We start from the raw sequence: 22,428 nt of genomic DNA on the forward strand, positions 1-22,428 counted from the left end.
AGGTCCAGAGTGGAAATGAACATCGCTTTTCCCAGTCTGTCTAAAAGTTCGTCAACCCGAGGCATGGGATATGCATCGAACTTAGCAATATCGTTTACCTTTCTGAAATCCACGCAGAAGCAGTTGGTGCCGTCCTTCTTAGCCACTATGACAATAGGACTGCACCACTCGCTCCTGGAAGGTTCAATCACCTCAAGCTTGAGCATATCCCATACCTCTTTGCGAACGCCACTTCGTCGACTTTCCGGGATCTGGTACGGTCTCTCTCGCACTGTGACACCTGGTGGAGAGATAATGTCATATTCAACTAAGTTGGTTCTGCTGGGCACGTCAGAAAAAACATCGCTGAACTCCTCAATAAGCTTACGCAGCTCTCTTTGCTGATCCGGACCCAATTGTTCCCCCATTGAAATCGCTCCTGTGCTCGGGGTCTCTGGACAGGGGCCTAAATCATCCTCCTTATTGCCTGGGGCTATAAATAAGACCTCTCTTGCCTGCCAGGGCTTTAACCTTTTAAAACCCCAGCCCCTCACAGACAATTTCCGCCTGGGGGGCTGTGCCCTTAAATAAATCACAATATCTTCCAAAGTATAAACAGCACAGGCATGGTTCAGGGCTTGAATTTAAGGTAACCCCTTGGGCATCAAGACTAAAACCTCAGGTGTGATAAAAGTCTTACTCAGTACCACACTGGAAGGAGATATCCAGAAAAAATACATAAAAAAACAACAAACGCTTTTCATTTTTTTATGTTCTATAGTCATTTTTTCAACTTGTAGCATATGAAAAGAGCCAGATTTTGTGCTTCACCAACATGTCTAATATACTGGGTAAAAATTTGGAACTAGTTGAATAAAGGGATCAAATTCTACAGGGGTTTTTACAAAGGGTCCCCAAACCTCTCCAAAAAAGAACATTGTGTAAATCTTTTTGTCCAGTGATACACTAGTTACTTGAGCAAGTTCTAAAAGGGATGTGAACTTCTGGCACCTCACATGCTATCCATTGCCACATGAATTAGATTTTGTAATCCCCCCTTTTTTTGTCCAATATTTCTTTCAAAAGTTTGCCTTTTTGGGGAGCTTTGGGGTGCCCGAAATGTATCCATGATGAGTATGCATGACAAATACTCTCAATCCATATGCCACAACTGTCAGGCACATTGCTCTCACATAACTGTGTTTGTGCAGGAGAATGTTTCTACTGAGACTGTTTTGTAGCTCTGAATTTTCAATACTTGATTCTGTATTTTTGTTACTCGCTTGAAAGTATGTAAATGTCAAGAAGCAAAATAATGAAGAGATTTCTTTTTTCAAAAAGTGTTTACTTCAAATCATTTTTTTTTCAAACAATGAATACAACTGAACAAAAACCTAATAACACCCCGAACTGAACAAAATGAACAAATGAACTACTTACAACCACAAAGTGCTAAAACCTGAAAAAAACAAACATGAACTGAACAAAATAAATGACTTTCATCCCTATTGCTATAAAGTCTTTTTTTCCTAACGCATGTGCCATTTCTTGAAGCAGTTTCTGTCTAAATGACACATAATGGCACATCACAGGCTTCGCATTTCCAGGGCGTTTTGTTCCTGAGTTTCCCTTCATTGCACAAAGCACAGTATCTACGCCCAAAGGAGGCGTTCATGGAGGGGTCGAGTTCCTTGCCCTCTGTAATGGCTACAGGGACACAGAGTTTATCTGTACATGCACTGGCCTCCTGCTCCACAAGCCCGATGTCCACCAGCTGCTTGCATAGCTCCTCTCTAAACGTTTTGTGTGAAAGTGCCTTTGTATTTGCAGCCTGTGCCAATTCCTTATGGAGTAGAAAACTGTTGACAACAGCAATGTCAATGAAATGATAAAACATTTTCTTGTACCACTTTTTGGTTTTCTGTGCCATGTTGTAATACTTCATAAGGGCATCTGACAAATCCACCCCTCCCATGTTTGTAGGCCTTTTCAGGAGAAGGAACAGGAACATTCCGCGTTCTCCAAGTCCCATCTTCATTCCTTACCCGTCTCTGGACATTGTCTCCTGTGTACACTTTATGAATGGAACTGCACATCGTCACTTCACATGTATCCATCCACTTGGTGTACAGCAGTTTGTCGCTTCGTATCCAGCGAATTGTCCCCTATCAGCTTTTTTAGGAATGGCGTTTTCTTTTGTCCGTGGGAAGCCCTGACGATTTTCTCTAATGGTCCCACATGCTCCAAATTTGAGCTTGTAAAGGTCCTGAAACAGTGTTGTGCTGGTGTAGAAATTGTCAACATACACATGGTACCCTGTGCCTAAGTATGACACCTTTATGAGGTTCATAACGAAGTGTGGCAATGTGCCCCGTCCCTGTGTGCATTTGTATGTTGCGTGCGTGTGTTAATGTTGGTGTATAGATTGATACACGGGATATAAACGGGTCTGTGTTTCACGTATATTTAAAAAGTGTAGATTTGTATTTAGGCACGAGGAGAGCACAAATCACTTCACGTGCTGGTTAAATGTAATATGTGAGCACGGGGTTGCACAGAATTAATTCACGTGCTGGGATTCAAGTGAATAATTAATTAGTAATTGAATCCCAGCACAACAGTATATATAGATGCACATTTTCATTCAGTCGTGGTTAGGTGTTCAGTGAGTGGAGAACGGGATTGGAGACGGAGGTAATAATAATAATAAGAAGAATAGTTTAGTGTTTTCACTCACCGTGTTTGTTTGTCTCCGTTTCACCTGTGTGTTAGTGTTTAGTCGTTTTGTATGTCTGTTTATTTTGGCGCAAGTGCCGTGTCCCGTGTTTTTGTCTGTTCAAACCTTTTATTTTCTGTTCTGTTGATTAAATCCTGAGCGCGATCACACGTTCAGCCTCACCAAAACCCCATCTCTCTGTCGTTTGTGTTCCTGTTTCTGGTCTGACGCCACCCACTCCGGCCGTCTTTGTGACACGAAGTCATAACTCAGTCCTTTCCCAGAATCTGATTTGGATTTTCCTGTGTAGATGTTGAAATCTCATGTGTACCCGTTGTGGGCATCAGCCAGCACGAACAGCTTGAAGCCCCATTTTGTCGGCTTTGCTTTCATGTACTGCTTGAACCCAATCCTGGCTTTTGAGGCCACCATGCGTTCATCAATTGAAAGGTTCTGTCGGGGGTGGTAGTATGTCTTGCAGGACAGGAGGAGGGAATCCAATAGGGGTCTGAGACGGAAGAGGCAATCGTGTTGTGGAGTTCTTTTCTTCTGATCATTCTCTTTATCTTCCTCTGGGTCACTTATGTGCAGAGTCCAAGCGATGGCTTCATATCTCTTCCTGGACATCAGTGTGACAGAATGGGATTCCATAAGGCCTACGTGGACTCCAGTAATCCCTCACGGTGGAAGTTGTCAGTAGCCCCATGAAAATTCGGATTCCTAAAAACTGGTAGAGGTCCTTGATTGAAACTGGACCCCACTGGTATTTTTTCCCCTGGGCCTGCTGCTTTTCTCCATTTTTATTTGTGTTTGTACACAAAGATTGAACGACGTTCATGCTGAAGTAAAGCTGGAAGAGATCTAGAGGGGAATACTTTTTTGAAGTATCCAGTTGTACTCCAGGTGCTCGTGCAGGACAGAAGCCGTGCTGCATAGGTTCAACGTCATCCTCAGTTACAAATTTCCACCTCTCCTCAGGGTCTGAGGTTGTGGGGGTGGGTGTGCTTGCCCGCCTGCTCTCAACTGGTCTTGCAGGCATGCTTGAGGTGGTATAAGGGAGAGGGGTGGGAATGGATTGTCTCTTTTTCTGCTGAGAAACATCAAAACTCTCACTTGTTGAGGGGGGAGGGTTTTCTTCAGTGTCCTCACTGAAAATAAAAAGTGAAATGAATTGAAAATTAGAATAACATTTCCATTATCGGTATCAATGAGCAACAGATTCAAGCACAGTATTTGCACTGCTGAGAGGTGAACATTGATTATTGGATAAAGGTGTCTGCCAAATGTCTACAATAATAATACTAATAATAATGAGACTGCAGAGAACTTGGCTGCTCTCAAATCAAGCTGCCAGACTAAAAACACCTCAGTTCCTTTCATCTTTACTTTGATTGACATGTGGTAAACAAAGGAACTGGGTGAGTGACTGTTGGGGGAGGCAGACAGCTTATCTTGAAAGGATAAGAAAACCTACGCTGTCTCTAGGTGAGTAACACCACGCCTTGTAATCATGGAATTATATATATATATATAAAAAAAGTTTGCTAAACACTCTCATGCAATAAATCAGTGAACATCAATGAGAAAATAATAAAAACGGTCAGGAAGCAACAATTATTTCTTGCAACTTTTATTGCATGTAAAGATCAGAGACTGTATAGAGCATGGTGAGACATGGTGTTGCTAAAAAATTATTAAAAAAACGTTATTTCTATGTGTCCCTGTCACAAAGACGGCCGGAGTGGGTGGCGTCAGACCAGATGCAGGAAATAAACAGACAGAGATTTGGGGTTTGGTGAAGCTGAGCGAATGCTTTCGCTCAGCATTTAATAACAGAACAGAAAATAAAAGGTTTGAAACAACAAAACACAGCACATGGCACTTGAGGCCAAAATAAATAGACAAACAAAACGGACTACACAGACAAACAAACACGGTGAGCAGATACTCTAACTATTTACGTTTACAATTTACAATTACCTCCGTCTCCAATCCCGTTCTCCACTCACCGAACACCCAACCCCGACTGAAAGAAACGTGCATCTATATATACTGTTGTGCTGGGATTCAATTACTAATTAATTATTCACTTGAATCCCAGCACGTGAATTAATTCTTTGCAACCCCGTGCTCACATATTACATTTAACCAGCACGTGAAGTGATTTGTGCCCTCCTCGTGCCTAAATACAAATCTACACTTTTTAAATACACGTGAAACACAGACCCGTTTATATCCCTGTGTACCATTGACTATACACCAACATTTACCCACGCACGCAACACACAAATGCACCCAGTCCCTTGAGAGTCAAATGGTTGCATTATCTAATAACATACTTACAGTAAAAAATGCATATTGAAAATTATGCATAATAATAATAATAATAATAATAATAATAATAATAATAATAATAATCATAAATATATATATATATATATATATATATATATATATATATATATATATATATATATATATATATATATATATAATTAATAATAATAATAATAATAATAATAATATGTAGTGTGGATCCATTATACTTACAAATCCTGAAGAGGATCCAATCCATCTTCAAATGCTGCTTCAGAAACTGAATCAGCGCTCTCCAAACCAGAAAGTTGATCATTTTCGCCGTCACTTTCACTCCTATCCATCTCTTCCAAAACTTCAGAAAGACTGAATCTACTTTGTTAGGATGCTTTGGAACACTGCTCGACATTTTGTTCGATTTTACAAATTTTATAAATTGAAAAATGATCAGAAAATGTTATAAAACCGTGATCCGTTGTGCGTAATGCTGCGCGCTCGGTTGCAATAGATATGGGTATATTTACTGTGCAGATCGATTACTCTGTAATGGATTGGGCTACAAACAAAGTGAAGGTATGATTGGACATCTTGTGACCTCACTTACAACGTAATCAGGGAGGTTTCACCATCATCAGACAGCTGTAAGACCAGAGCTGCAAAACGCACAGCTAGTCGATTTCAGCTGTTTTAGAAGCATGTGATACAAGTCACATTTCCAAGGGGATATCTCAGTGGTGAAATGACGGATTCGAAAAATTCCTTCGCTGTTTGACAGTAGGAAAACAACGATTTTGATATTGAGTCAGCTTTTTTTCTCTTTTGCTTTTGTAATAATATTACAAATGATTTATGAAATATAATGTGTAATTGCAGTTCCATGTTCTGCCCGCGGGACAGGAGGGCGTAAGAGGTTAACAAATTAACATGGTAAATTTCACGTTCATTCCGGAGATCGGGCTGTCTAATTTCATAATTTACTTTCCCTATAGCCCGAATCACCTCATACGGCCCCTGCCATTTAGCACACAGTTTTGATTCTGATGAGGGAAGTAGCAGTATTACCTTGTCCCCTGGTCGAAAGTTTCGAATTCATGCATTTTTGTTGTAGTGCTGCTGCTGTCGGTGCTGAGCCGATCTGAGGTTGTCCTGGGCCAAACGACCGACCAAATCCAGGCGATCTCTTAGTAGGAGCACATACTTCACCACATTTTTAGTCGAGCCTTTGTGCTCCTCCCACCCCTCTATCAGCAGGTTGAGAATGCCATGAGGCTGCCGGCCGTACAGGAGCTCAAAGGGGAAGAATCCCGTTGAGCTCTGCGGCACTTTTCTCATCGCAAAAAGGAGGTAGGGAAGAAGCGATGCCCAATGTTTCTGCTCTTGTGTTACGAATCGCCTCAGGATCGACTTTAAGGTCTGATTAAAACGTTCAACCAGACCGTCCGATTGTGGATGATAAACGGACGTCCTGATGGGACGTATTTTCAATATTTTGTACACCTGCTGTAACGTATTGGACAAAAAATTAGTCCCGTGATCAGTCAAAATCTCCTTGGGGATCCTTACTCTAGCCATAATCTTTGCTAACTCGGTGGCTATTGCAGCGGCACTAGTGGACCTCAATGGAACTGCCTCCGGATATCGCGTTGCATAATCCACCACCACTAATATATGCATATACCCGGAGTCAGAAGGTAGCAGAGGGCCCACTATGTCCATTGAAATGCGCTCGAAAGGAGTGGAAATAATCGGCAGTGGGACCAAAGGGGCGGGGCGCACTCGACCCGGCGCTACTCGCTGGCAGTCTGGGCATGTGGCTACATATCTTGACACATCAGTATGAAGACCGAGCCAATAGAATCGAGCCAATATTCGTTCCCTCGTCTTCTCAGCTCCGAGGTGCCCCGCAAAAGGGATATCATGCGCCAGCCTCATGACCTCGGTCCGACAAGATGGGGGAACCAACAATTGTGTTACAGGCTGTCCTGTGCCCGTGGCTAGGGTTACCCTATACAGTAATTGCCCCTTGATACTGAAATGTGGATATACTAGCACCCCAGCACCATCAACATCCTTACCTTCAATGGACCGGACCTGCCCCCAAGCGTGCACCAGTGACGGGTCGTTCTGTTGGCCCCACACTAGGTCCGCGCTTGAGTACCACGGGTCCGGTACTTTGAGAGGGGCTGGAATGACCTCTGCCCTAGTCGGCCCAGTAACCTCGCTCTCTCGGTCACACTGCGTTCCCACTCCCTTCGACTGGCGTTTGTTACCATTGCAGCACTCTCCCGCCAGACCCCAGTCTTGTCTCAACAACGCTCCCTCCCATTTCATGGTCTTGGCCCAGAATAACTGGGTGTGGCAACCTTTCCGCCACCCCGACTACAAGGTGACGTTTTATCGGTCCTACCGATAAATATACTTTTAATGTGGGGTATGCCGCCGTGTCCCCATGGATACAGGAGATGGCCACCTGACCTCGTGGCCGCCACGATATACCGCCCAGGAGAGCTGTCCTAATCAAGGTTTGCTCACACCCTGTGTCCACTAAGGCGTGGGTTTTCACATTCCCTAAAACAACATTAATCAAACAAGGCCCCTCCCGACCATTTTCCCCACGCTTACCAGTTTCAGGTGCTCAATTGCACGCGGCCACGTCACACTCCATGGCAGCAGGGCATGACCTGGCCATGTCCATGTCCCGGCTGGTGGCACCTAAAACAGATAGGAGGGACAGAGGGGGCATAGGTCAGAAATCTGTCCCGCTGCTGGTATGGCAATGGGGCAGGGGCAGCACCTCTACCCCAGCTGGGGGCAAACCTTGGTCTCCATGGGAGGAGGCAAGGGGGCCAAATGGGGTCGGTGCTCTAGGAGGTCTGGGTCCCGGGAACAAGGGTGGTGGTGGTGGTGTTGGAGGAGAGGGAGGGAGAGGTAGGCTGCTCCGAAGGGCAGGGGCGGACAGGATTCTGACCCGGGCAGAAGTCAGGGAGTCTTCGAAGTCCTCCGCCAATTTGACCGCCTCCTCCAGGGTGTCGGGGTTGTGGCGCCGTATCCACACCTGGGTCTCGGTGCTGACCACATGGCAGAACTGCTCTACCACAATGGCTTCCCCCATCTTCTGGGCGGTCTTCTTCCCGGGGGTCAGCCAATGCACTATGTGGTCGCACAACCGCTCTGCAACCACCCTGGGGCGTGTCTCCGGGGCTCTGCGGTACTCCCTAAACCACGCCCGGTGGGTCTCGGTAGTGATATTCAGGCGGCGGAGGATAGCATGTTTGACCAGGTTGTACTCGGTGGTGTGATGGTCACTCATAGCTTGGTAGGCTGCCTGAGCCTCCCCGATCAGGCAGGGTCCAAGCTGGCTGGCCCAGAACTCCCGCGGCCAAGACGCCGCGGTAGCCAGCCGCTCGAACGCCACCAAATACGCCTCCGGGTCATCCTCCACCAACATCTTCAGTGCCCGTGCCTTCGGGGGCGACATCAGCGGTCTTGTGGTAGGGGTCGTCGCTGCAGCAACGGCCAGCCCTACCCGTTCAATGAGCGCTGTGTAGCGCTCCTCACTCCTTCTCTCCTCTGCATCGCGTCTGCTCTCCAGCGCCTGCAGAAGCTCTGCCAGTGCGTTGCGATCCATGATCCCACCCTGACACCACGTGGGGCAAAGTGGCTGGTAAGGGGAACAGGTTTAGCAGTGAAGCGATGCAGGAGTGACAGGCAGACAACGGTAATTTTGTGAATAAGTGTTTATTGTGCTGTTTCCAGGTCTGGCGACCGTCAAATAATAAATCTCCGGCAGTACACAACAATGTGTAAAGCGCAGGGAGCGTAAATAATACCAGAGTCCTGAACAGAAAACAAAGGCACGGTCACCAGTCCTGGGTGAATTCAAACGTGCAGGTGCTCTGTGCAGTGGTGCTCCGGATAGTGCTTTCGTGGCGACAGCTCCGGAGGTGTGCTTTAACTGTCTAGTGGTGCGAAAAAGACAGACAATTACAGACAGACAGAAATAACACACAACACGTAACACTTATTTCTCTCTTTATATTTCTGAGTTCCTCTCTCAGTCCTTCTCTCCTCACGTTAACCCAAACGAAGGAAAAGAACAGCGTTACCCTGGTCCCTATATGTAATCCTGCATGATATCTAGGTAAACGGTTGCAGCTGCCTTATTACTTGCAGCTGCCCCTCGTTTACCTGTCAAATCAATACGGTCTTACAACAGTCTCGCTTCTTTCCAGGCTAACCGACTTCCCGGTCCCGGAAACGAACTGTCAGGCCAGGCCTTCCAGATACTTCTCCTCCCATTCTTTAGCACCCTCACAGGTCGGGAGGAAGATTTATCATCAGAACTCATTGTATTTCTGTCACAAACTATCACTATTTAATCATATCCTGATGTAACTATCACTATTATCTGCTGTATTATTGAATTGTGGTTTGTCACACTTGAACAAAAGTTATTGTATTTCTTGCTCTTATTGTATTGCTTGTATTGTAACACTTGAAATGTATTTGCTTACGATTGTAAGTCGCCCTGGATAAGGGCGTCTGCTAAGAAATAAATAATAATAATAATAATAATACATACAGTTTAGAGGTGTGCTTATTTTGTTTATTGTTTTGCATTTACATGTAATCATTTTTATGATTGTTGTATTGAGGGTGCTGTGTGTGAAGTGCAGGTTTATTTTGTATGATTGTTGTATCGAGGGCGCTGTGTGTGAAGTGCAGGTTTATTTTGTATGATTGTTGTATCGAGGGTGCTGTGTGTGAAGTGCAGGTTTATTTTGTGATTGTTGTATCGAGGGTGCTGTGTGTGAAGTGCAGGTTTATTTTGTGATTGTTGTATCGAGGGCGCTGTGTGTGAAGTGCAGGTTTATTTTGTGATTGTTGTGTCGAGGGTGCTGTGTGTGAAGAGCAGGTTTATTTTGTATGATTGTTGTATCGAGGGTGCTGTGTGTGAAGTGCAGGTTTATTTTTTATGATTGTTGTATCGAGGGTGCTGTGTGTGAAGTGCAGGTTTATTTTGTGATTGTTGTATCGAGGGTGCTGTGTGTGAAGTGCAGGTTTATTTTGTATGATTGTTGTATCGAGGGCGCTGTGTGTGAAGTGCAGGTTTATTTTGTGATTGTTGTATCGAGGGCGCTGTGTGTGAAGTGCAGGTTTATTTTGTGATTGTTGTATTGAGGGTGCTGTGTGTGAAGTGCAGGTTTATTTTGTATGATTGTTGTATTGAGGGTGCTGTGTGTGAAGTGCAGGTTTATTTTGTATGATTGTTGTATCGAGGGCGCTGTGTGTGAAGTGCAGGTTTATTTTGTGATTGTTGAATTGAGGGCGCTGTGTGTGAAGTGCAGGTTTATTTTGTGATTGTTGTGTCGAGGGTGCTGTGTGTGAAGTGCAGGTTTATTTTGTATGATTGTTGTGTCGAGGGTGCTGTGTGTGAAGTGCAGGTCTATTTTGTATGATTGTTGTATCGAGGGTGCTGTGTGTGAAGTGCAGGTTTATTTTGTATGATTGTTGTATTGAGGGCGCTGTGTGTGAAGTGCAGGTTTATTTTGTATGATTGTTGTGTCGAGGGTGCTGTGTGTGAAGTGCAGGTTTATTTTGTGATTGTTGTATCGAGGGTGCTGTGTGTGAAGTGCAGGTTTATTTTGTGATTGTTGTATCGAGGGTGCTGTGTGTGAAGTGCAGGTTTATTTTGTATGATTGTTGTATCGAGGGTGCTGTGTGTGAAGTGCAGGTTTATTTTGTGATTGTTGTATCGAGGGTGCTGTGTGTGAAGTGCAGGTTTATTTTGTATGATTGTTGTATCGAGGGCGCTGTGTGTGAAGTGCAGGTTTATTTTGTGATTGTTGTATCGAGGGTGCTGTGTGTGAAGTGCAGGTTTATTTTGTATGATTGTTGTATCGAGGGCGCTGTGTGTGAAGTGCAGGTTTATTTTGTGATTGTTGTATCGAGGGCGCTGTGTGTGAAGTGCAGGTTTATTTTGTATGATTGTTGTGTTGAGGGTGCTGTGTGTGAAGTGCAGGTTTATTTTGTGATTGTTGTATCGAGGGTGCTGTGTGTGAAGTGCAGGTTTATTTTGTGATTGTTGTATCGAGGGTGCTGTGTGTGAAGTGCAGGTTTATTTTGTGATTGTTGTATTGACGGTGCTGTGTGTGAAGTGCAGGTTTATTTTGTGATTGTTGTGTCGAGGGTGCTGTGTGTGAAGTGCAGGTTTATTTTGTGATTGTTGTATCGAGGGTGCTGTGTGTGAAGTGCAGGTTTATTTTGTATGATTGTTGTATCGAGGGTGCTGTGTGTGAAGTGCAGGTTTATTTTGTGATTGTTGTATCGAGGGTGCTGTGTGTGAAGTGCAGGTTTATTTTGTGATTGTTGTATCGAGGGTGCTGTGTGTGAAGTGCAGGTTTATTTTGTGATTGTTGTATCGAGGGCGCTGTGTGTGAAGTGCAGGTTTATTTTGTATGATTGTTGTATCGAGGGCGCTGTGTGTGAAGTGCAGGTTTATTTTGTGATTGTTGTATCGAGGGCGCTGTGTGTGAAGTGCAGGTTTATTTTGTGATTGTTGTATCGAGTGCGCTGTGTGTGAAGTGCAGGTTTATTTTGTATGATTGTTGTATCGAGGGCGCTGTGTGTGAAGTGCAGGTTTATTTTGTATGATTGTTGTATCGAGGGTGCTGTGTGTGAAGTGCAGGTTTATTTTGTATGATTGTTGTATCGAGGGCGCTGTGTGTGAAGTGCAGGTTTATTTTGTATGATTGTTGTATCGAGGGCGCTGTGTGTGAAGTGCAGGTTTATTTTGTGATTGTTGTATCGAGGGTGCTGTGTGTGAAGTGCAGGTTTATTTTTTATGATTGTTGTATCAAGGGCGCTGTGTGTGAAGTGCAAGTTTATTTTGTATGATTGTTGTATCGAGGGCGCTGTGTGTGAAGTGCAGGTTTATTTTGTGATTGTTGTATCGAGGGCGCTGTGTGTGAAGTGCAGGTTTATTTTGTGATTGTTGTATCGAGGGCGCTGTGTGTGAAGTGCAGGTTTATTTTGTATGATTGTTGTGTTGAGGGTGCTGTGTGTGAAGTGCAGGTTTATTTTGTGATTGTTGTATCGAGTGTGCTGTGTGTGAAGTGCAGGTTTATTTTGTGATTGTTGTATCGAGGGTGCTGTGTGTGAAGTGCAGGTTTATTTTGTGATTGTTGTATTGACGGTGCTGTGTGTGAAGTGCAGGTTTATTTTGTATGATTGTTGTATCGAGGGCGCTGTGTGTGAAGTGCAGGTTTATTTTGTGATTGTTGTATCGAGGGTGCTGTGTGTGAAGTGCAGGTTTATTTTGTATGATTGTTGTATCGAGGGTGCTGTGTGTGAAGTGCAGGTTTATTTTGTGATTGTTGTATCGAGGGTGCTGTGTGTAAAGTGCAGGTTTATTTTGTGATTGTTGTATCGAGGGTGCTGTGTGTGAAGTGCAGGTTTATTTTGTGATTGTTGTATCGAGGGCGCTGTGTGTGAAGTGCAGGTTTATTTTGTATGATTGTTGTATCGAGGGCGCTGTGTGTGAAGTGCAGGTTTATTTTGTGATTGTTGTATCGAGGGCGCTGTGTGTGAAGTGCAGGTTTATTTTGTGATTGTTGTATCGAGGGCGCTGTGTGTGAAGTGCAGGTTTATTTTGTGATTGTTGTATCGAGGGCGCTGTGTGTGAAGTGCAGGTTTATTTTGTATGATTGTTGTATCGAGGGCGCTGTGTGTGAAGTGCAGGTTTATTTTGTATGATTGTTGTATCGAGGGCGCTGTGTGTGAAGTGCAGGTTTATTTTGTGATTGTTGTATCGAGGGTGCTGTGTGTGAAGTGCAGGTTTATTTTTTATGATTGTTGTATCAAGGGCGCTGTGTGTGAAGTGCAAGTTTATTTTGTATGATTGTTGTATCGAGGGCGCTGTGTGTGAAGTGCAGGTTTATTTTGTGATTGTTGTATCGAGGGCGCTGTGTGTGAAGTGCAGGTTTATTTTGTATGATTGTTGTATCGAGGGCGCTGTGTGTGAAGTGCAGGTTTATTTTGTGATTGTTGTGTCGAGGGTGCTGTGTGTGAAGTGCAGGTTTATTTTGTATGATTGTTGTGTCGAGGGTGCTGTGTGTGAAGTGCAGGTTTATTTTGTGATTGTTGTATCGAGGGCGCTGTGTGTGAAGTGCAGGTTTATTTTGTATGATTGTTGAATTGAGGGCGCTGTGTGTGAAGTGCAGGTTTATTTTGTGATTGTTGTGTTGAGGGTGCTGTGTGTGAAGTGCAGGTTTATTTTGTGATTGTTGTATCGAGGGTGCTGTGTGTGAAGTGCAGGTTTATTTTGTGATTGTTGTGTCGAGGGTGCTGTGTGTGAAGTGCAGGTTTATTTTGTGATTGTTGTATCGAGGGCGCTGTGTGTGAAGTGCAGGTTTATTTTGTATGATTGTTGTATCGAGGGTGCTGTGTGTGAAGTGCAGGTTTATTTTGTATGATTGTTGTATTGAGGGCGCTGTGTGTGAAGTGCAGGTTTATTTTGTGATTGTTGAATTGAGGGCGCTGTGTGTGAAGTGCAGGTTTATTTTGTGATTGTTGTGTCGAGGGTGCTGTGTGTGAAGTGCAGGTTTATTTTGTGATTGTTGTGTCAAGGGTGCTGTGTGTGAAGTGCAGGTTTATTTTGTATGATTGTTGTAATGAGGGTGCTGTGTGTGAAGTGCAGGTTTATTTTGTGATTGTTGTATCGAGGGTGCTGTGTGTGAAGTGCAGGTTTATTTTGTGATTGTTGTATCGAGGGTGCTGTGTGTGAAGTGCAGGTTTATTTTGTATGATTGTTGTATCGAGGGCGCTGTGTGTGAAGTGCAGGTTTATTTTGTGATTGTTGTGTTGAGGGTGCTGTGTGTGAAGTGCAGGTTTATTTTGTATGATTGTTGTGTCGAGGGTGCTGTGTGTGAAGTGCAGGTTTATTTTGTGATTGTTGTATCGAGGGCGCTGTGGTTGAAGTGCAGGTTTATTTTGTATGATTGTTGAATTGAGGGCGCTGTGTGTGAAGTGCAGGTTTATTTTGTGATTGTTGTATCGAGGGTGCTGTGTGTGAAGTGCAGGTTTATTTTGTATGATTGTTGTATCGAGGGTGCTGTGTGTGAAGTGCAGGTTTATTTTGTATGATTGTTGTATCGAGGGCGCTGTGTGTGAAGTGCAGGTTTATTTTGTGATTGTTGTGTTGAGGGTGCTGTGTGTGAAGTGCAGGTTTATTTTGTATGATTGTTGTATCGAGGGTGCTGTGTGTGAAGTGCAGGTTTATTTTGTGATTGTTGTGTTGAGGGTGCTGTGTGTGAAGTGCAGGTTTATTTTGTATGATTGTTGTATCGAGGGCGCTGTGTGTGAAGTGCAGGTTTATTTTGTATGATTGTTGTATCGAGGGTGCTGTGTGTGAAGTGCAGGTTTATTTTGTATGATTGTTGTATCGAGGGTGCTGTGTGTGAAGTGCAGGTTTATTTTGTATGATTGTTGTATCGAGGGTGCTGTGTGTGAAGTGCAGGTTTATTTTGTGATTGTTGTATCGAGGGTGCTGTGTGTGAAGTGCAGGTTTATTTTGTGATTGTTGTATCGAGGGTGCTGTGTGTGAAGTGCAGGTTTATTTTGTATGATTGTTGTATCGAGGGTGCTGTGTGTGAAGTGCAGGTTTATTTTGTATGATTGTTGTATCGAGGGCGCTGTGTGTGAAGTGCAGGTTTATCTTGTATGATTGTTGTATCGAGGGCGCTGTGTGTGAAGTGCAGGTTTATTTTGTATGATTGTTGTATCGAGGGTGCTGTGTGTGAAGTGCAGGTTTATTTTGTATGATTGTTGTATCGAGGGTGCTGTGTGTGAAGTGCAGGTTTATTTTGTGATTGTTGTATTGAGGGTGCTGTGTGTGAAGTGCAGGTTTATTTTGTATGATTGTTGTGTCGAGGGTGCTGTGTGTGAAGTGCAGGTTTATTTTGTATGATTGTTGTATCGAGGGTGCTGTGTGTGAAGTGCAGGTTTATTTTGTGATTGTTGTATTGAGGGTGCTGTGTGTGAAGTGCAGGTTTATTTTGTATGATTGTTGTGTCGAGGGTGCTGTGTGTGAAGTGCAGGTTTATTTTGTATGATTGTTGTATCGAGGGTGCTGTGTGTGAAGTGCAGGTTTATTTTGTGATTGTTGTATTGACGGTGCTGTGTGTGAAGTGCAGGTTTATTTTGTATGATTGTTGTATCGAGGGCGCTGTGTGTGAAGTGCAGGTTTATTTTGTGATTGTTGTATCGAGGGTGCTGTGTGTGAAGTGCAGGTTTATTTTGTATGATTGTTGTATCGAGGGTGCTGTGTGTGAAGTGCAGGTTTATTTTGTGATTGTTGTATCGAGGGTGCTGTGTGTGAAGTGCAGGTTTATTTTGTGATTGTTGTATCGAGGGTGCTGTGTGTGAAGTGCAGGTTTATTTTGTGATTGTTGTATCGAGGGCGCTGTGTGTGAAGTGCAGGTTTATTTTGTATGATTGTTGTATCGAGGGCGCTGTGTGTGAAGTGCAGGTTTATTTTGTGATTGTTGTATCGAGGGCGCTGTGTGTGAAGTGCAGGTTTATTTTGTGATTGTTGTATCGAGGGCGCTGTGTGTGAAGTGCAGGTTTATTTTGTATGATTGTTGTATCGAGGGCGCTGTGTGTGAAGTGCAGGTTTATTTTGTATGATTGTTGTATCGAGGGTGCTGTGTGTGAAGTGCAGGTTTATTTTGTATGATTGTTGTATCGAGGGCGCTGTGTGTGAAGTGCAGGTTTATTTTGTGATTGTTGTATCGAGGGTGCTGTGTGTGAAGTGCAGGTTTATTTTTTATGATTGTTGTATCAAGGGCGCTGTGTGTGAAGTGCAAGTTTATTTTGTATGATTGTTGTATCGAGGGCGCTGTGTGTGAAGTGCAGGTTTATTTTGTGATTGTTGTATCGAGGGCGCTGTGTGTGAAGTGCAGGTTTATTTTGTATGATTGTTGTATCGAGGGCGCTGTGTGTGAAGTGCAGGTTTATTTTGTGATTGTTGTATCGAGGGCGCTGTGTGTGAAGTGCAGGTTTATTTTGTGATTGTTGTGTTGAGGGTGCTGTGTGTGAAGTGCAGGTTTATTTTGTATGATTGTTGTATTGAGGGCGCTGTGTGTGAAGTGCAGGTTTATTTTGTGATTGTTGTGTCGAGGGTGCTGTGTGTGAAGTGCAGGTTTATTTTGTATGATTGTTGTGTCGAGGGTGCTGTGTGTGAAGTGCAGGTTTATTTTGTGATTGTTGTATCGAGGGCGCTGTGTGTGAAGTGCAGGTTTATTTTGTATGATTGTTGAATTGAGGGCGCTGTGTGTGAAGTGCAGGTTTATTTTGTGATTGTTGTATCGAGGGTGCTGTGTGTGAAGTGCAGGTTTATTTTGTATGATTGTTGTATCGAGGGCGCTGTGTGTGAAGTGCAGGTTTATTTTGTATGATTGTTGTATTGAGGGCGCTGTGTGTGAAGTGCAGGTTTATTTTGTGATTGTTGAATTGAGGGCGCTGTGTGTGAAGTGCAGGTTTATTTTGTGATTGTTGTGTCGAGGGTGCTGTGTGTGAAGTGCAGGTTTATTTTGTGATTGTTGTGTCGAGGGTGCTGTGTGTGAAGTGCAGGTTTATTTTGTATGATTGTTGTAATGAGGGTGCTGTGTGTGAAGTGCAGGTTTATTTTGTGATTGTTGTATCGAGGGTGCTGTGTGTGAAGTGCAGGTTTATTTTGTGATTGTTGTATCGAGGGTGCTGTGTGTGAAGTGCAGGTTTATTTTGTATGATTGTTGTATCGAGGGCGCTGTGTGTGAAGTGCAGGTTTATTTTGTGATTGTTGCGTTGAGGGTGCTGTGTGTGAAGTGCAGGTTTATTTTGTATGATTGTTGTATCGAGGGTGCTGTGTGTGAAGTGCAGGTTTATTTTGTGATTGTTGTATCGAGGGTGCTGTGTGTGAAGTGCAGGTTTATTTTGTATGATTGTTGTATCGAGGGCGCTGTGTGTGAAGTGCAGGTTTATTTTGTGATTGTTGTGTTGAGGGTGCTGTGTGTGAAGTGCAGGTTTATTTTGTATGATTGTTGTATCGAGGGCGCTGTGTGTGAAGTGCAGGTTTATTTTGTATGATTGTTGTATCGAGGGTGCTGTGTGTGAAGTGCAGGTTTATTTTGTATGATTGTTGTATCGAGGGTGCTGTGTGTGAAGTGCAGGTTTATTTTGTATGATTGTTGTATCGAGGGTGCTGTGTGTGAAGTGCAGGTTTATTTTGTGATTGTTGTATCGAGGGTGCTGTGTGTGAAGTGCAGGTTTATTTTGTGATTGTTGTATCGAGGGTGCTGTGTGTGAAGTGCAGGTTTATTTTGTATGATTGTTGTATCGAGGGTGCTGTGTGTGAAGTGCAGGTTTATTTTGTATGATTGTTGTATCGAGGGCGCTGTGTGTGAAGTGCAGGTTTATTTTGTATGATTGTTGTATCGAGGGTGCTGTGTGTGAAGTGCAGGTTTATTTTGTATGATTGTTGTATCGACGGTGCTGTGTGTGAAGTGCAGGTTTATTTTGTGATTGTTGTATTGAGGGTGCTGTGTGTGAAGTGCAGGTTTATTTTGTATGATTGTTGTGTCGAGGGTGCTGTGTGTGAAGTGCAGGTTTATTTTGTATGATTGTTGTATCGAGGGTGCTGTGTGTGAAGTGCAGGTTTATTTTGTATGATTGTTGTATCGAGGGTGCTGTGTGTGAAGTGCAGGTTTATTTTGTGATTGTTGTATCGAGGGTGCTGTGTGTGAAGTGCAGGTTTATTTTGTGATTGTTGTATCGAGGGTGCTGTGTGTGAAGTGCAGGTTTATTTTGTGATTGTTGTATCGAGGGCGCTGTGTGTGAAGTGCAGGTTTATTTTGTATGATTGTTGTATCGAGGGCGCTGTGTGTGAAGTGCAGGTTTATTTTGTGATTGTTGTATCGAGGGCGCTGTGTGTGAAGTGCAGGTTTATTTTGTGATTGTTGTATCGAGGGCGCTGTGTGTGAAGTGCAGGTTTATTTTGTATGATTGTTGTATCGAGGGCGCTGTGTGTGAAGTGCAGGTTTATTTTGTATGATTGTTGTATCGAGGGTGCTGTGTGTGAAGTGCAGGTTTATTTTGTATGATTGTTGTATCGAGGGCGCTGTGTGTGAAGTGCAGGTTTATTTTGTGATTGTTGTATCGAGGGTGCTGTGTGTGAAGTGCAGGTTTATTTTTTATGATTGTTGTATCAAGGGCGCTGTGTGTGAAGTGCAAGTTTATTTTGTATGATTGTTGTATCGAGGGCGCTGTGTGTGAAGTGCAGGTTTATTTTGTGATTGTTGTACCGAGGGCGCTGTGTGTGAAGTGCAGGTTTATTTTGTATGATTGTTGTGTTGAGGGTGCTGTGTGTGAAGTGCAGGTTTATTTTGTATGATTGTTGTATTGAGGGCGCTGTGTGTGAAGTGCAGGTTTATTTTGTGATTGTTGTGTCGAGGGTGCTGTGTGTGAAGTGCAGGTTTATTTTGTATGATTGTTGTGTCGAGGGTGCTGTGTGTGAAGTGCAGGTTTATTTTGTGATTGTTGTATCGAGGCCGCTGTGTGTGAAGTGCAGGTTTATTTTGTATGATTGTTGAATTGAGGGTGCTGTGTGTGAAGTGCAGGTTTATTTTGTGATTGTTGTATCGAGGGTGCTGTGTGTGAAGTGCAGGTTTATTTTGTATGATTGTTGTATCGAGGGCGCTGTGTGTGAAGTGCAGGTTTATTTTGTATGATTGTTGTATTGAGGGCGCTGTGTGTGAAGTGCAGGTTTATTTTGTGATTGTTGAATTGAGGGCGCTGTGTGTGAAGTGCAGGTTTATTTTGTGATTGTTGTGTCGAGGGTGCTGTGTGTGAAGTGCAGGTTTATTTTGTGATTGTTGTGTCGAGGGTGCTGTGTGTGAAGTGCAGGTTTATTTTGTATGATTGTTGTAATGAGGGTGCTGTGTGTGAAGTGCAGGTTTATTTTGTGATTGTTGTATCGAGGGTGCTGTGTGTGAAGTGCAGGTTTATTTTGTGATTGTTGTATCGAGGGTGCTGTGTGTGAAGTGCAGGTTTATTTTGTATGATTGTTGTATCGAGGGCGCTGTGTGTGAAGTGCAGGTTTATTTTGTGATTGTTGCGTTGAGGGTGCTGTGTGTGAAGTGCAGGTTTATTTTGTATGATTGTTGTATCGAGGGTGCTGTGTGTGAAGTGCAGATTTATTTTGTGATTGTTGTATCGAGGGTGCTGTGTGTGAAGTGCAGGTTTATTTTGTATGATTGTTGTATCGAGGGCGCTGTGTGTGAAGTGCAGGTTTATTTTGTGATTGTTGTGTTGAGGGTGCTGTGTGTGAAGTGCAGGTTTATTTTGTATGATTGTTGTATCGAGGGCGCTGTGTGTGAAGTGCAGGTTTATTTTGTATGATTGTTGTATCGAGGGTGCTGTGTGTGAAGTGCAGGTTTATTTTGTATGATTGTTGTATCGAGGGTGCTGTGTGTGAAGTGCAGGTTTATTTTGTATGATTGTTGTATCGAGGGTGCTGTGTGTGAAGTGCAGGTTTATTTTGTGATTGTTGTATCGAGGGTGCTGTGTGTGAAGTGCAGGTTTATTTTGTGATTGTTGTATCGAGGGTGCTGTGTGTGAAGTGCAGGTTTATTTTGTATGATTGTTGTATCGAGGGTGCTGTGTGTGAAGTGCAGGTTTATTTTGTATGATTGTTGTATCGAGGGCGCTGTGTGTGAAGTGCAGGTTTATTTTGTATGATTGTTGTATCGAGGGTGCTGTGTGTGAAGTGCAGGTTTATTTTGTATGATTGTTGTATCGAGGGTGCTGTGTGTGAAGTGCAGGTTTATTTTGTGATTGTTGTATTGAGGGTGCTGTGTGTGAAGTGCAGGTTTATTTTGTATGATTGTTGTGTCGAGGGTGCTGTGTGTGAAGTGCAGGTTTATTTTGTATGATTGTTGTATCGAGGGTGCTGTGTGTGAAGTGCAGGTTTATTTTGTGATTGTTGTATCGAGGGTGCTGTGTGTGAAGTGCAGGTTTATTTTGTGATTGTTGTATCGAGGGTGCTGTGTGTGAAGTGCAGGTTTATTTTGTGATTGTTGTATCGAGGGTGCTGTGTGTGAAGTGCAGGTTTATTTTGTGATTGTTGTATCGAGGGCGCTTTGTGTGAAGTGCAGGTTTATTTTGTATGATTGTTGTATCGAGGGCGCTGTGTGTGAAGTGCAGGTTTATTTTGTGATTGTTGTATCGAGGGCGCTGTGTGTGAAGTGCAGGTTTATTTTGTGATTGTTGTATCGAGGGCGCTGTGTGTGAAGTGCAGGTTTATTTTGTATGATTGTTGTATCGAGGGCGCTGTGTGTGAAGTGCAGGTTTATTTTGTATGATTGTTGTATCGAGGGTGCTGTGTGTGAAGTGCAGGTTTATTTTGTATGATTGTTGTATCGAATGCGCTGTGTGTGAAGTGCAGGTTTATTTTGTATGATTGTTGTATCGAGGGCGCTGTGTGTGAAGTGCAGGTTTATTTTGTGATTGTTGTATCGAGGGTGCTGTGTGTGAAGTGCAGGTTTATTTTTTATGATTGTTGTATCAAGGGCGCTGTGTGTGAAGTGCAAGTTTATTTTGTATGATTGTTGTATCGAGGGCGCTGTGTGTGAAGTGCAGGTTTATTTTGTGATTGTTGTATCGAGGGCGCTGTGTGTGAAGTGCAGGTTTATTTTGTATGATTGTTGTATCGAGGGCGCTGTGTGTGAAGTGCAGGTTTATTTTGTGATTGTTGTATCGAGGGCGCTGTGTGTGAAGTGCAGGTTTATTTTGTGATTGTTGTGTTGAGGGTGCTGTGTGTGAAGTGCAGGTTTAATTTGTATGATTGTTGTAATGAGGGCGCTGTGTGTGAAGTGCAGGTTTATTTTGTGATTGTTGTGTCGAGGGTGCTGTGTGTGAAGTGCAGGTTTATTTTGTATGATTGTTGTGTCGAGGGTGCTGTGTGTGAAGTGCAGGTTTATTTTGTGATTGTTGTATCGAGGGCGCTGTGTGTGAAGTGCAGGTTTATTTTGTATGATTGTTGAATTGAGGGCGCTGTGTGTGAAGTGCAGGTTTATTTTGTGATTGTTGTATCGAGGGTGCTGTGTGTGAAGTGCAGGTTTATTTTGTATGATTGTTGTATCGAGGGTGCTGTGTGTGAAGTGCAGGTTTATTTTGTATGATTGTTGTATTGAGGGCGCTGTGTGTGAAGTGCAGGTTTATTTTGTGATTGTTGAATTGAGGGCGCTGTGTGTGAAGTGCAGGTTTATTTTGTGATTGTTGTGTCGAGGGTGCTGTGTGTGAAGTGCAGGTTTATTTTGTGATTGTTGTGTCGAGGGTGCTGTGTGTGAAGTGCAGGTTTATTTTGTATGATTGTTGTAATGAGGGTGCTGTGTGTGAAGTGCAGGTTTATTTTGTGATTGTTGTATCGAGGGTGCTGTGTGTGAAGTGCAGGTTTATTTTGTGATTGTTGTATCGAGGGTGCTGTGTGTGAAGTGCAGGTTTATTTTGTATGATTGTTGTATCGAGGGCGCTGTGTGTGAAGTGCAGGTTTATTTTGTGATTGTTGTGTTGAGGGTGCTGTGTGTGAAGTGCAGGTTTATTTTGTATGATTGTTGTATCGAGGGTGCTGTGTGTGAAGTGCAGGTTTATTTTGTGATTGTTGTATCGAGGGTGCTGTGTGTGAAGTGCAGGTTTATTTTGTATGATTGTTGTATCGAGGGTGCTGTGTGTGAAGTGCAGGTTTATTTTGTGATTGTTGTATCGAGGGTGCTGTGTGTGAAGTGCAGGTTTATTTTGTGATTGTTGTATCGAGGGTGCTGTGTGTGAAGTGCAGGTTTATTTTGTATGATTGTTGTATCGAGGGCGCTGTGTGTGAAGTGCAGGTTTATTTTGTGATTGTTGTGTTGAGGGTGCTGTGTGTGAAGTGCAGGTTTATTTTGTATGATTGTTGTATCGAGGGTGCTGTGTGTGAAGTGCAGGTTTATTTTGTGATTGTTGTATCGAGGGTGCTGTGTGTGAAGTGCAGGTTTATTTTGTATGATTGTTGTATCGAGGGCGCTGTGTGTGAAGTGCAGGTTTATTTTGTGATTGTTGTGTTGAGGGTGCTGTGTGTGAAGTGCAGGTTTATTTTGTATGATTGTTGTATCGAGGGCGCTGTGTGTGAAGTGCAGGTTTATTTTGTATGATTGTTGTATCGAGGGTGCTGTGTGTGAAGTGCAGGTTTATTTTGTATGATTGTTGTATCGAGGGTGCTGTGTGTGAAGTGCAGGTTTATTTTGTATGATTGTTGTATCGAGGGTGCTGTGTGTGAAGTGCAGGTTTATTTTGTGATTGTTGTATCGAGGGTGCTGTGTGTGAAGTGCAGGTTTATTTTGTGATTG

At 43.4% G+C, this 22,428-nt stretch overlaps 1 pseudogene; it reads right to left on the minus strand.

Annotated features, from left to right (window-relative positions):
* Positions 1-3,016: 3,016 nt before the first annotated feature.
* The window catches only part of LOC117962838 (transmembrane prolyl 4-hydroxylase-like), a 42,916-nt pseudogene continuing 23,504 nt past the window's right edge, over positions 3,017-22,428 (minus strand).

The sequence above is a fragment of the Acipenser ruthenus genome, chromosome 55 (genome assembly GCF_902713425.1).
Source record: "Acipenser ruthenus chromosome 55, fAciRut3.2 maternal haplotype, whole genome shotgun sequence".
In the NCBI taxonomy this organism is placed as follows: domain Eukaryota; kingdom Metazoa; phylum Chordata; class Actinopteri; order Acipenseriformes; family Acipenseridae; genus Acipenser; species Acipenser ruthenus.